Consider the following 13,998-nt stretch of genomic DNA (forward strand, 5'->3'; position numbering starts at 1 on the left):
GCTGTTTGCCTCCCCTCCGCTCCCCACCCCCCGTCCCGGCCGGCCGGGTGCTGGTGGTGGGGGGCGAGGTGGGGGCTGGAGGAAGGCTCTAAGGGTTGTGAGCTCGGGGGATGGCGGCTGGGGTGCAGAGGGATAAAGGGCTCGGGCACAGGGGCTGGAAGCGGTTTCTGGGGTGGGTGGGTGGTGGGGAAGGTGCTTGGATTTGGTGGCAGGTGCCTTGATGAAAAGGTGCTTCTGTCTGTGGCCGTCCATCCCCGAGGAGCAACCTTGATCCGAACTGGGGGGAAATGCCGGGTGGAGGTGCGGGGACCTCTCCCACTGGGTTCAACTCAACAGAGAACGGAGACGGTTTTGTAAGTGGTCGCCTTCTGGGTTGGCATTGACTTTGTCCTTCATAGCTGCTCACCTTGCTTCTCTTCACCTGCTGCTGCATCCAGCCGTGGTAGCGCTGGAAGAGCCCGGGTAGGTCAGAAGTGCCATCGGCCAGGACCAAAAGCTGCTTATTTCCAGCTGACGGTGAGCTAATGGAGCAGGAGAAACCATGTCCTCTCCAATACCAACCTAGGATATTTTGATATACCGTGTGGTTAGTAGTGGAATTGATCTTCTACATCTTCGTCTGAAGACAAGCTTATTTGGTTGTTCTGGTAAAGCTTCCCTTTCATTGCATATCCACAGCAGTAAATTTCAGGGGGAATCATCCTCAGAACTGCTGAACCTATACGTCGGGTTTTGTTTGTTCATTTTTAATAAAAATAAAAATTTTAGGAGAAGAGTGTTCAACAAAGTCTGTAGGCTGTACAAAATGAGATCCTATAATTTAGCCTCATGCTACTTTTCTATCCCTTTCCATAGCTTGAGCCACCCAAAAAATCTGGATGTGAATTTTGGAATTACAGAAATACGTAATTCAAGAATGTTGGATTTCCAGCTTCTTGTGTTAATGTTGCTAGAAATAAATTCAAATATGTCAGGTATCTTAAAAATATGCACATATTAAAGACGGTGTTGATAGTTGATGGGGCTGTGACTACTGATCCTCCTGCGTCATCTTCTGGACTGTAGGCTGTTCGGATCACAACTTTATGTAGGATGGGATACGCTGAGCTCCTATCTCCTAGTGCCATTGCAGCATTCATCGAGGTGCACCCCTAAGGGCAGTGTTGCAGGATGTTATTGAATATGGAACAGCTTCGCAGCCAATCTGCTCTGAATCATACAGCGAATGTCTGTAAGACCGAAGAGAAGAGGAATTGTCAACTATCATCTTAATGCGGATGAATTACTATTGTTTATGTGGTTTAGAGAGGTTTTTCTTCAGCATCTGGCTTGTTCTCTCGGGTGTTCAGTGATAGTTATGGGATAACATTGCTAATGTTTCTAGTAGCATTACATACAACAACATGAACTGAAAAATTAATACTTTGACCTTTGCTCAGTGTCATGCAGTAATAATGCATAACTGGTTGAATCTATCACGTTTTTTAAACTGACTTCCACAAAAAGAGATTTTGAATGTTGCATTTGGTGCTTTTCTGAAGCTTTTTCCCCTATCAGTGAAAGAATTTCTCTTTAACTCAAATTTTGGCCTATGTGGAGAAGAAAACTGCTTTTGTTGGAGGTAAAATATATTCTAGTGTGCTATGCTTAATTGGCCGTGATAAATCTCCCAGCTGGTCTCCAGCCTGGATGTTTGCTGTTTATGTTATGTTCCTTTGTCAGTACAGGCCTTACAATCATCAGTATGTCATCTTGAGAACATCCACGTGAGGAAAGAAATGTCTAACATCACTGGTAAGAGATAAGGACTGCCAGTTTATGCACCTAGGTAACTAGTTGGTGGTAAATGTTCAGCGTGTTCCCAGAGCTGTGAACGGGTTTCAATTTGTTGTTCTTCACAGTTTGTTGTAGTAGCTAAGGGATTAACTTTGTTCAGCTGAAATGGGATATTTCAGGCAGCTCATATGCGGTCAAGGTGTGATTGATGGCCCTTCATTCTGCCTTGCCGCAGTACTGTAAATCAGAATTAGCGATCTTGATAGGTTTTCAGCTGTTGTAATCTCATCACATAGCAGTTACTGTTTACATCTCTAGTAACAGGGGGTCATTGCCATTTTTCTCAAGTGGATCTTGTTTTTATCTGATTGAAGGCTTTTGTGTGGGGCATAGTCCTCACATCTCTCCAAGAACCTCTGAAATAGTTGTGTTTTGTTTTATTAAGTAAGGCATTGGGCAGCAAGTGCTTTGCTGCTTTATTCAATGCACTGGCTATTTTATAGCTTCTGGGTGAAGTTTAAAGAGTCAGTCTAAAGCAATGAGGTATGTGTTGATTTATTGAATGAAGCTGACTGTGTCCCTCCAGCAGAATCACATACAGATTTCCAGTCTGATGTTATTGATTCAAGTCTTTGCTTGATTACTAGGTCGGAACTGCTTTGTGCAAGCCTTTCAAACTTAGAAGTTACTGCTGCCAGGTCCTGTCTAATACCCTAAGTCTCACTAAAAAAAAAGCTGTCTTCTGAGATGCTCATCTGTTTTCCAAATCTGCCTGAGAAGGAAAAAAAATAGGAAAAACTGGTGACGGACATAAGAAATTTGCACTTGTTTCTTTTCTTTAGTCATTGTTTACTCTGTGGAGTTAGCTGGATTTTGTGATGTAAGGGGTGCCAGCACCATAGTAAGCATGGATTGTGAATGAGTTGTCTCCAGGTCTTCAATTATTTGGCCGGTCTATGTATTGCATTGTGTATAAGAGCTTGCTTAACTATGACATTTTAGAGAAAATTTAGAGGAAAAACTGATTTGCAGTTAAGGCGAGACTGGGTTCCATCTCTGAGACTTGCTCGGTTATCAGTTATGTCTCCGACTTCCTGTGACGCTGGGGAAGTCACGAGCAAGGGAATCTTGTAGCTTAAATCCTCTGGCAGTAGGAAAAACTTTGAAGACAGAACTTCATCTATGCTGCGCGTGAGCGTTCTGCATGTTCCTGTACAATTCAAACACTGCCCTTCCTTGTGTTTTGAAGCATTCCAACCCCTGTCTGATTCAAAGACAGGACTCAGGAATTGTTGGTGTTCTTCTCAGAGGGTGTTTGTGGACCTGAAAGGCAATAGCAGTTAGCAGTTGTTCTGGCAAAAGAGTCACAGAAATAAAAGAAGGAAGAGCTTGTCACATGTTTCTATGAAGCACTTCATAAAGCAGTTCCTCCTTTCCTGCCTTTGAATGCTGCAAAATTGGAAATCCTTAAGAAAAAAAAAAAAAGGTCACAGAACCCCAGAGAGCCGGCGAGACTGTTTTGTGGAGATTCGAGTGTAAACTGAGCTCCAAGAAGATTTATTGGAAGCCTGGATGAGTTGAAGGAAGTGCCCTGCTGACACGGCAGCAGCAGTATTGGGCTTGCTGAGGGACGAGCCTGTCCTCAGCCTTGTGAGATGTTATTTCAACACTTGGATCCTGGAAGGAAAGATGAGGCACGTCCTACCCATGGCTGTCTTTCTCCAAGTTGCCTTGTGGTTGGTACAGCCATGGCCATGCTGTCTCCTCTCTCTGACACTGTCTGCCATTAGTTCTTAGCATCTGTACAGTTCTGTTCATCTTGGCCGTGCTGTTCGTGACCCCCCACTTCTGCCTGAAATTCTGTCACATCCACGTGTCCTCTCCGTGTTTTAACAAACACGGACTGAGCTGAGGTTTAAACTCACCAGCTGAACAATTCCCAGTTTGACTACAGACCTGTAGGGACTCAAAAAAATCTTACCTTGTGCAAAATCATCTATTACTTTGTTCATGACCTCAGACTGCCACGGGTTCTGCACTGTTCGCTTGGAAGGTTGATGGCACTTCACGTGTTTTCCTAGAAGTCCTAGCTTTGGGGTGAGTCATGCCTCTTGGGAGAGCTGCCATCACAAACAGATGCCAATCTGGAGGTCAGTTAGTTCTCAAAGTGGCAGGATATTGCTGCATTTCAAGGGCTGAGATGTTTAACAGATAACACACTACATTTTTCTGCAAGCTGCAGTGCAGAGATTAGAATTTGGGGCCTTCTGTATGCATCTGGATAACACCCTGTACTTCTTCGGTGCACCTACACGCTTGATTTCATGAAATGTTTGATAATGAATTATCAAAACAAAAATACCAGTCCGCATCCGTAAGAGTGAAACTTTTCAACTAATTGCTGTAGGTTTCTGCAGCAGCTTTGGAATTTACTGCTGCACACGGCATTACAATGCAGAAGGTTTGTTTGTCCTTCAGCTTTGTGGGGATCAGAATTAAGCTAATAGAGGGTTCTTTGAACACGGTGTCAGTGATTTGCCGTTGCAGCTGAGACAAAACGATAGTCTTGCACATGGCTGTACCCAGCAACTGTGGTGAAACCAGCCTAAAAGTAGCTGGATTAGTCGAGTGATTGCATTTAAACAAACTTAGTAATGAGCGCGAGAGCAGTGCCTCTGAAATGGGAGTTGGCAAGATTAAATCGAGGCAGGATTCCACTTTCAAATGATTAAATCTCTTATGTAAGCCCACATGGTTGGTTGTATTCTTACAACTAGAGTTTCCTGTTGGCTGGCTGTGGGTCTCAATAGACATTTAACCGCTGGGAAGGGCACAGGGGTTTTTGGTGGTTGTGTGACTCCCAGCGCTTGTTAACTTACCCTGCTTGTGTTTTGCAGTGTAAGAGTATGAGATGAGCAGAGTCTGGAGGCTGCCCTCTTAGCTTGTCAGGAATCTACAGCTACTTAGAGGACACTGGACAAGCTAATTAAAAAAAAAAAAAAAGCCCACTGACGGTTCTTAAATACATTGAAACCACACCTGGCTTAGAGAGTCTCCAAATGGAAAATAACAGAGGGATGGGAATGTGCAGGGGAAAAGTGTCCGATTTGCCTGCGCTGTTTCCTTGTGGTAAGGTTTTTGTGTACTGCTGGGGAGAGGATGCTCATGCAGGTGAGCTGGATAGGGCTCTCTAGTTTCTAGCAACAGCAAACAAGATACGTTCATGGCTGAACCCTGCAGCACAGGGGTCACTCCAAACCCAAGCTAAGCCCCAGCTGAGAAACAGCTCTGTGGCAAACGCTGCTCCAACCCTGCTCTGCTCTGGAGCTGCAATAGGAGTGAGCTGGAGCAGCCCGCAGTGTGCACCTTCAGTCACGTCCCGGGCAGAGAGGCTGTTCTCATGTTTGCTCTTGCTCTTTAGTTCATCAGGTACATCTCCATCGACTTCAAGGGAAGTGGACTCTGAAGAGATGAGCTTTGCTCCCCTATTTTGGCATATGTGTTGCTCTGGAAATGTGACAGCTTAGATTTCTGGCCTTCCTCCTGGTGTGAGGAGTTTCATTGGTTGGTTGTTACTGTCAAGCAATATTTCTTTGGAAGTATCTTTTGGCAATGACACTTCATATAAAGACAACTCGGCCTGGTCAGCAAACTACACCCAAACTAAATCTGTTGTTGGTGCTTCTGGTGTTGGCAGCAGCCTACAACAGTCCCTTTGCTTGCCCGGCTTGGAGTCCATTCCCTTTCCCTGATCGTTCCCAAACCAGGAGGCCATCTGCCTTCCTGTTCCCCTGCCTAATCCCTTGCCAAGAGTCGCCCTCAGCTTTGGCAGCCCAGGAATGCTTCGGGAGCAGAGCTCATGTGGGAAGTGCTGAGGAAGGCTGCTGCTGCCAAGATGCTGCTAAGACGGGTCCTGGTGCAGCCCCTGACCCTGTCTGTGCTGTAGCTGCCCCGTAGCACTTCAGGGCTTGCTTTGCCTTCAGCACTTGTAAATGTTGTGAGGGGTCTTGGACCTATCGGTCAGGCAGCTTTTATAGGTGCTGGGCCTATGCTCGTAGCCACCATAAGGTATTAACAGAGAGAAAATGGGACTCGGACCAAAATACTTGTTTCTGTCTTCTGAGCAGTTTCTATCATAAAAATGCCTTTAAAATTGCCTTTAAGCTGTGGAATTTCATGAGTTTGGCAGCTGCCTGTATTGGTTTCCCTTTATCATATCCTTTCCCTAAGAGAAGCCTTAATCCTTACACCAGCCATGGCTTGGTGTAGGGGCAGAGCCAAGTTTGAGCATAGTTCTTGTTTGATAGGGCACGCTAGGCTTTTTTGGCGCTTGAGTAAGAATTGCCTTGAAGCAACACAAGCTGTTTGATCAATACTATGAAAATCGATATTGTTGCAGTTAAAAGAGATCCGGGGCTGAATGGTACAGCTTGTTCAGCATTCCTGTTTATTGCATCTAGTGGAATGTGTGGCAACCAACCAGTTGATTACTTTGGAAACCCTGTGGATATTGAAGGTAAGACTGAGCATATTATATGTGGGTCCTGTAAACATTTCACTCCGCTGACCTCAGCAGGCTTCAAACCTTTCCCCACATTAAGTAGCAAGATGTTATATGACCTTGACGTTAGCAATTGGGTGCTGCTGTGCTAGAGATGAGTCGTTGGTGCTGGTTAGAATGGGTGGTGATCTGGCTGAAGCTGCTGAAAGGCAGTGCTAACTTGCAAGATGAAGCAAAGAGCAAAATTTTGTGAGCTGGTTTTGATTTGAGATGGATTTGCCATGCAGTTGGTCACTAACAGAGATGGGTCTCAGCAGTTTTGTAGTGTTTCATGGCAGAGTTTGACCTCTGAGTGGTTATTTTTTATGTGTTTATTTATTGTGAGTCTTAGATCTGGCTTAACAAAAAAATGCACCTAGGGCAAATTCAACTTGATTTGGTTTTGAATAAAAAGCCCATAAACTGAATTAACCTTTAGCTTCTATAGTAACTATGTGCAGAGGAACACTCAACCTGCTGTTACTAGCATGAGCTCGGAGCTGAGAAAGGAAAGGTGAAGTCTTTACAGAAGAAACAAACCAACCCAGCAATTTTGCAAGATTTAGAGGTGGAAACTGGTCAGTGATTTCTCTGGTCTGATTGCAAACCTGGTGGTGTGATAAACTGGGTGGTTGGGATTCAGAGGCTTGGGTCTCAGTCCACAAGGTCCCTTCTGCTAGGGAGAAATGTCCCCTAGCTGATGGGACCTTGTGTTCTGAAAGTCCTTTTCACTAATGCCAGCTTTCTTACAGTTTTACTTTAGCAGGAGCAGCACGTGGATTTCAATTCCTTTATTACAAGGTATTATACTGAGAGTGTTTGATCTAAAAAGTGCTGCTTTGCCCCAGTTTTACCGTATGAATTATACTGGTGATTGGTGAGTGTCAAAAACGGGTTTTGTTAGGCTTACGGTGGGCTTAGATACGCCAGTTCATTTTATAAATTTACCGGATGACCTCAGCTGGGTAGTTTGACCTGTCTTCTCTGTCTAATCACCATATTACACCTTGTTTCTGTGCTTCATCTGCTGGCACAATCAAGTGCGGTCTGCAGTTTCTTTAAATCAGCAGGAAATTCCATAGCTTTTATGTGGCACGTAACAGGGCATAATAATTACAAATGGTACTGTATATTTTGAAACGCAGAGCACAATAAATGGAATTCACCACAATAAAAAGTATTTTTTTTCAGATTAATGCACAGTAGTAATCTTCTTGCCATAGCCTATTTATCCCCTTGCGCTTCCCTCCATAAATAATTCTTAGTTTTCATGGCAGCTGGAGAACCCTGAAGTTGATTAACCATTTTTTTCTCTTTAATAAGAAAATGAACTGGAGCACGAGTTGTCTTTCTATTCACTAGACATGCTCTGCTGAGGGGCTTGTGCTGCAGTGCTGTTGTCGTGGTATGGTTAAGGTGACCGTAGATGTGCCTTATGTTTGCAGAGAAAGACTTGGGCTCCATAAACGTGCCTGAGAGCCCAGTTTGGTCCCACTGTGAGCGATGGCTGCAGGAGAACCTTCAGTCTGTGAGCTTGCAACAAGCAATTGTGCTTATTAATACCTGTAGCTGCATGGGCAAGTTATGGCTGCTTGTAGTATTTCGGCTCCCCTGTTATTTAGGGGTGGTTTTCTTTCCTTGACTTCCTATCGGTGATGCTGGTTTGCCTTCCCGAACCTCCCCACGTGCACTCAGACTTGCCTAGCTGTTGGGAAGTGCTGTGCAAACCTCTGCTTTTGGCAGCTCTCCTGTGCTTTCAGGGTTTTACTTGGTCTTCAGTTCCAAGAGTGCCACTGCCAACATATGCCCTGTGCAGACAGCATCCAAGCATCTCGAGCACCAAGCGAATGCTGTGCAGGAGTACAGGTTATCCTGTTCTGTGTTGTTTTGTTCATTTGGTTTTAATCAAGGGTGCAGGGAGCTAAGAGGCAAATGGTTATTTTAACTATCCCAGGGGTTCTGGATCCAGAGATCCAGAGGCAAAACCTAGGAGACAAGTCAGGTTGAAAAATTGAAGTGTTTGCTTTGTCTTTTGTTTTCCTTCTGACTGCTACTTATTTTTCTGACTTTTTCTCACTAACTTATCAGACCTGCTATCAAACATTGGGCAGCCTGTTGTAGTTTTTACTCAAATAAATTATTCTGGGACAGACTTAGCTTTAGAGCCATTGTGCGTGGGTCAGACGTGCCTTGATTCTTGGGGAAGAATAAACACTGTTCTGGAATTCTGTCCCTTTCAATAGAGGACTTAGCACAACAGCAAACTTCACTACTTCCAGCTCATGATGTGCTCCAGCAGAGATGATGAGCATGCTTTTAATTTTTAACCTCCTCTTTGAGGCCCGCTTGCTATCTGTCTCCCCAAACAACGTGACATTTTGATAAATGACTTGTATTGTCAGCCTAATACAATATCTTTCTTTTATTTTTCATTATTAAATAGCAAAGCTTTTTATAGTTCTGCAGCTGCCAAGCACAAAACGCAGACATAAACTTTGCAGACTATGGTTCTGACAAAGAAAACACCAACACAGAAGTTTTCTGCATATCAAAATTTTCTGCTTCGCTTCCCTTTGCAGTTCTTGTTTGTACATTGATCCTTTTTTAACATGTGCTATGGAACCAAAACAGATTTATTATTACAGATTATTATTACAGTATTCTGTAAAGAAGATTAGCTCCACATCTCAGAGAAAAATTTTTCTCCGTGTCCAGCTTATAAAGTGATAAGTCTGTTTTGTAATATGTCCATATGGATTAACTCTGTTCAGCCTCATAAAACATGTAGTTAGGCTTAACTGTGTTTCTCAACAGAGGAAGGAATTAGTTATTTCAAATACAGCAGTGTTATGTTCTCCTGGGCAGGACATCTTGAACTTTAACACTTTGGCCTGGCTAATGGATTTGTCACTTCCCCATGTGGTTAAGTTCATTGTGGAAACTATTAAACTCTGTTTAATCTTCATTTGAAGGGTTTGATGTTAAACCTATGGGTAATTTTAGCAATGAACGCATGCATTATACATGCCAAATCCTGTCATTTCTGGAAGTGTCCAGATTATTAGTTTCTGTTGTTAGGCTGGTCTAAGCGCGTAGGCAGGGCAGGGGCTGGAGGGACAGATAATGTATACTATAACTGGTTAACATGGGGGAGAAAAAGGTAAAACCAGGGATTTTCATGTTCACAGCCTTTCTTCTAGGAACTCAGTTTTTTCTTATCCCCAGCTACATCAGTTGATCCAATTTAAAAAAAAAAAAAAAAACAAGCAAGCAAAAACCACCTAAACTTCCCCCAGTGAGCCATTTCCTACCTTTCAGGTAATTAGATGAGTTCATCTTGCCATTTGTGTCTAGAGCTAATTGCTGGCGTAAAACAACCTCTTCTGTAAATCAGATCCCCAGATCACAGTTACTGGAGGGACAAGGACATTCTCTTCCCTGATGTTATATGAAGGTATATAAATATAATCTAAAAAGGTATCATTGGTACATTTGTTTAGATTTTTTTTGTTTGTTTTAAACAGATGTTCTTTCAATGCAAAAAAAAAACATACCACGGCTGAGAGGGTGAACAATTTGACTAGTGTCATGTGCACAAAGGCTGAATTCCAGCAGAGACTCCTGTAGGGAAGAGAAAAGAGCTGTACAACAGTTGTAGGATCATAAAAACCACTCATCCTTCTGCCAGAATTGTTCAGGTGGTTTCTGGGTGAGAGACAGAGTTTGTACAAGGGGACCTGAAAATGTGCGAAGTGAGCAGGATGTTGAAAAGAGGAATTGAAAAGTCATCTCTCTTCCCCCAGTGCCAGGCAGAGGGCTTGGCAGGCTGGGTGAAGGTGCCAGAAAGCAATGATTAAATCCAACCGTGTGCTCCAGGTAGGTGCATCCACAGAAAACTTCCCAAGCATAAGTTAATGCTGATCCCAATGCAGATGGCTTGCGTTCTGCAGTATCTGCTACTTTATACTCGCTAGGGAATTTGCTTACATTGGCGTCTTGTAAGCTTCTCAAGTACACCATGTTCAAACATAAATTCAGTTGCTCAAAGAATAATAAAAGTTGTTTTTTTTTCCCCCCCTTAAGTTTGGAGGATTTTCAGTGCACATACCACTGGGACTTGTTTCTCATTTCACACATGCAATAGATTCTTCTTAGGCTTGGTAGATTGCCTAGGCTGTGATGTGCAGCAGTATTTATTAGAAGGAGACATGTGTGACATGCCTTTCACTTCATGTGCTGATGCCAGCAGCTTTTACTGGCTTATATCTGGGGAAAAGAATGCCTGCTGCAGCACAGAGGTATCCCTGAACGCTGCTGTTAGGTTTTTAAAAGGCAACATAGGCTTAAGCCATTGGGAGAATTTCCACTGATTTCATCAACTTTGCACTGAGCCTTGCTTAAATTTAGGAACAACCAACTGTACCTTTCAAGATGTGAGACTGTTTCTTCACAGAAGGATAAGATTAAAGATAGTGTACAGTGAAATTTCACCATCTTGCTCTGTTAATAGATAGTAACTAAAATGGAAACATAAAAAAAATGTGCTTACTAATTGCTTAAGTCAAAATCTGAAAGAAAAAATAGAATTTGCCAATATAATCAATTTCTGCTGATACAGAATCACATGAAGGCTTCAGCTGATTCCATAGTTATGTGCCCCAAAAACTCAAAAGTACTTTGTGGTGCTCCTTATCTTAGCCTCATCTGTCCAAGCTGCATCTTCCTTCTGAGCTTTGGGACAACCAACTGGAAGTGTTGCCTTTCCAATGCCAAAATCTGTTCTCTGGCATGCAGGCAAGAGCTGGATTTCTTCTTAAGAGCTGCTGGATGAAAGACGTGCACTATGTGAGATCCCGTGGAGAGCTTGAAGCTGCCCTGCACAGCTCTTGCAGCTGCTTCATAAAACGCACAAAAGTGCCTTTGAATTATGACCTTCCAAGTGGTCACTGCTCAGGGGTAACTGGGATTATGAAACCCAAATGAATGCATGACTGGTGCTGAAACTGGGCCACACTCCCTAAAGGCAAGTAGGTGTTTTGGGTTAGCATGTTATATCTTCAAATAGAGTTAACTAAATCGTTTGTCATATAAATAGAAAAGAAGTGATGCAAAGGTGCTGGAAAGCAGCAGCAAGACTCTGGCTGCTGCTGGAAAATACCTCTGGCATTGGGCACTTATTAAAAGCTAATTGCATTTTAAAGATAAGCTTTAATGGATTTGGCAGTGAGAGTGCAACTGTAATCAGATCTTGTTGTTTTGTACAAGTGCCTTTCAGGTTTCTGTGCAAGGTCAAATGTCCTATTGACTGGCAGCTGAACTGCTTTGCTTGTAGGAATGTAACTGATATTTGGTGGAGTTGCAAAATGAGTTTCCCACTGCAGCCAAATACACAAGTATACGAGAATCCAGCAGTTTCACTTCCTGCAAAGCTGAAAACCCCTGTAGCATTTATTAGGATTTCCAGCAGGGAAAAGGGGATATTAATGTTGTTTGACTTAACAGAATCATAATATTTGCACTGCAATTTGTAACGCAGGGCAAAAAGTTTTCAATTAGTATTTCCTGAGGAACAGCAAATTCAGTGAAGTGGATGCTTTTAACTTTTTATTTTTGTCAGAGAATAAATAAAGCAGTTCACAGGACCTTAAGTGTTCCACAGTGCTGGAGCAGGGAAGAGCAGTGAATGGGGTTACAGATAGGAAGCAGTGAACAGCTGAAACCTTCCTCAGCATTGTTGTTTGGCATCATCATTATTTAATCTCTGAACTGTGGCGCTGGATCAAGTGTGCTTGGGGAGGCATAAACCTCAGTCTTGTTGATAAAATAGTCACTTGGTCACTTCAGTGCTGGTTTTGATTTTTCTAGCGTTAGGAAATTGCACTGAAGGTCTGGGCTGCTTGCAGGGAACCCTGCTATGGGGCCCAAACCAGATCTGCTTGAAGTCCTGGGAGCCTCTTCCCTTTCAGGTTCTTAGTAATTTCATTTTTTTAATAATTTCAGGCAATGGGAAATCCTTTATGGCTCTTAAAGCGAAGCTTAAAACTTAATTTTGAGACGGCATAGCTTTTTCCTATCCAGGGTGGTCTGAAGAGCCATGCATGTGTGCTTCCAGGGCTGTGGTGTGCATGCAGCGGTGGGATCATCGGGATGAGTGGTACTTGGGGGATGGGGACTCTGCAGTGCGTGTTCTGGGTGAGGTGCCTCACGCTCCTGTCCCTTGACTAAGGAGAACCTGAGGTGATCGGTTCAGCACAGACACCTGCACTGTGGGTATCCTGAGGTAGCCGAGATGAATTCAAGCTGTGAACATGCACATATTGGATAAAGTAATGGAGCTTTGTGGCAGAGCTGCTACTCTGTCACCAATATCTGAGGTACCCTGGCAAATAATTTCACCTCTATGCTTCAGTGCGCCCATCTCCTGCCCAGAGCATTGCTGCGCAGACCTGCTTTGTGTGGCTGTATGAGGAAGGCTGGCTTCATCCGCCTGTTTGCAGGACCTTGTGGGCAACAGGATACCAAGGGACAAAGAAACGGTGCAACAAAATGAGCAGTTGGTCTGTTTGAACTGGTTTCGTTGGGTTGCCTGTTTTGGTCCTGGCCTTACCTCAAAAGAGGTGGAGAGAGGGACAGAGGGGAAAGAGCAAAACAGGGAACAGAAGGGGAAGTACAGGAGCTCTCTTCTGTGAGAGGAGGAGGAGGAGGCTTATGTCAGGATTATGTGGCAAGGTTTTGGTAGTAGGGGTGCTGCAGGGGTGATCTCTGTGAGGAGTCCAGAAACTGTCCCATGCTAGATAAGAGCCGGTAAGATATGGCCTGGAGGAGGCTGCGGCCCATGGAGAGCCCCCGCAGGAGCAGGCCCCGGGCCGGAGCTGCAGCCCGTGGAGAGGAGCCCACGCAGGAGCAGGGGGTCTGGGGGGAGCTGCCGCCCGTGGGGGACCCGTGCTGGAGCAGTTTGCTCCTGGGGGATGGACCCCGTGGTACGGAGCCGTGTGGGAGCAGTTCTTGAAGAGCTGCAGCCTGTGGGCAGCCCCCCAGGCTCAGTTCGGGAAGGACGGCATCCCGTGGGAGGGACCCCACGGGGAGCAGGGGCAGAGAGGGACCGTGAAGGAGCGGCAGAGACGAAGCGTCAGGGACTGACCGCAGCCCCCATTCCCCTGCACCACGCAGGGGGAGGAGGTGGAAGAGGGTGGATGGGGGGAAGGTGTTTTTATTTTGCTTTTAATTCTCGCTTCTTTAGTCTGTTATCAGTAGACAATATTAATATTATTAAGGGTTGCTATTTCTACACAGAGCTTGAGTGTGCTGAGCAGCCTGGCAGTTGGTAACTGTGCAGAAGATCCTCGTTCAGGTACTGACTTCACAGTTGCTGTTACCAGTGCCCGTTATTTCCAGAGGTTTGGCTCAGTGGATGGAAAATGTTTAATCTGAGCTGTTTGTAAGACTGAGCCTGCTATTGTCCAAGGTTACCACAAAACCCTCTCTCGATTGGCGTGCTCTAAAATCCCGAAAGCCTGTTGCAGCTCTGCTTCCTGTCAAGTATAAATATGTTTGATACTGTTTATAGACAAATTATTGCTGTTAAAACTGGTCTTGAAGCTGTTGTTTACACGTACATACTTGAACTGCTTAACTTGTATGGGTTGTGTGTGTACTGCCTTATCGAATGTTTGCCAAAGTCT

At 44.3% G+C, this 13,998-nt stretch overlaps 1 protein-coding gene and 1 long non-coding RNA gene across 3 annotated transcripts in view; both read left to right on the forward strand.

Moving 5' to 3' along the window:
• The window catches only part of ME3 (malic enzyme 3), a 142,325-nt gene that overhangs the window by 667 nt on the left and 127,660 nt on the right, over nt 1-13,998 (forward strand). The window lies entirely within an intron of this gene.
• LOC310880642 overlaps nt 4-13,998 on the forward strand; it is a 31,631-nt gene continuing 17,636 nt past the window's right edge. Inside the window, exons 1-2 of the long non-coding RNA XR_014571835.1 lie at nt 4-13,045; nt 13,610-13,667. This is a non-coding gene — a long non-coding RNA (uncharacterized lncRNA). The remainder of the gene's footprint in view (nt 13,046-13,609; nt 13,668-13,998) is intronic.

Source organism: Anser anser, assembly GCF_964211835.1.
Source record: "Anser anser genome assembly, chromosome: 1".
Lineage (NCBI taxonomy): Eukaryota > Metazoa > Chordata > Aves > Anseriformes > Anatidae > Anser > Anser anser.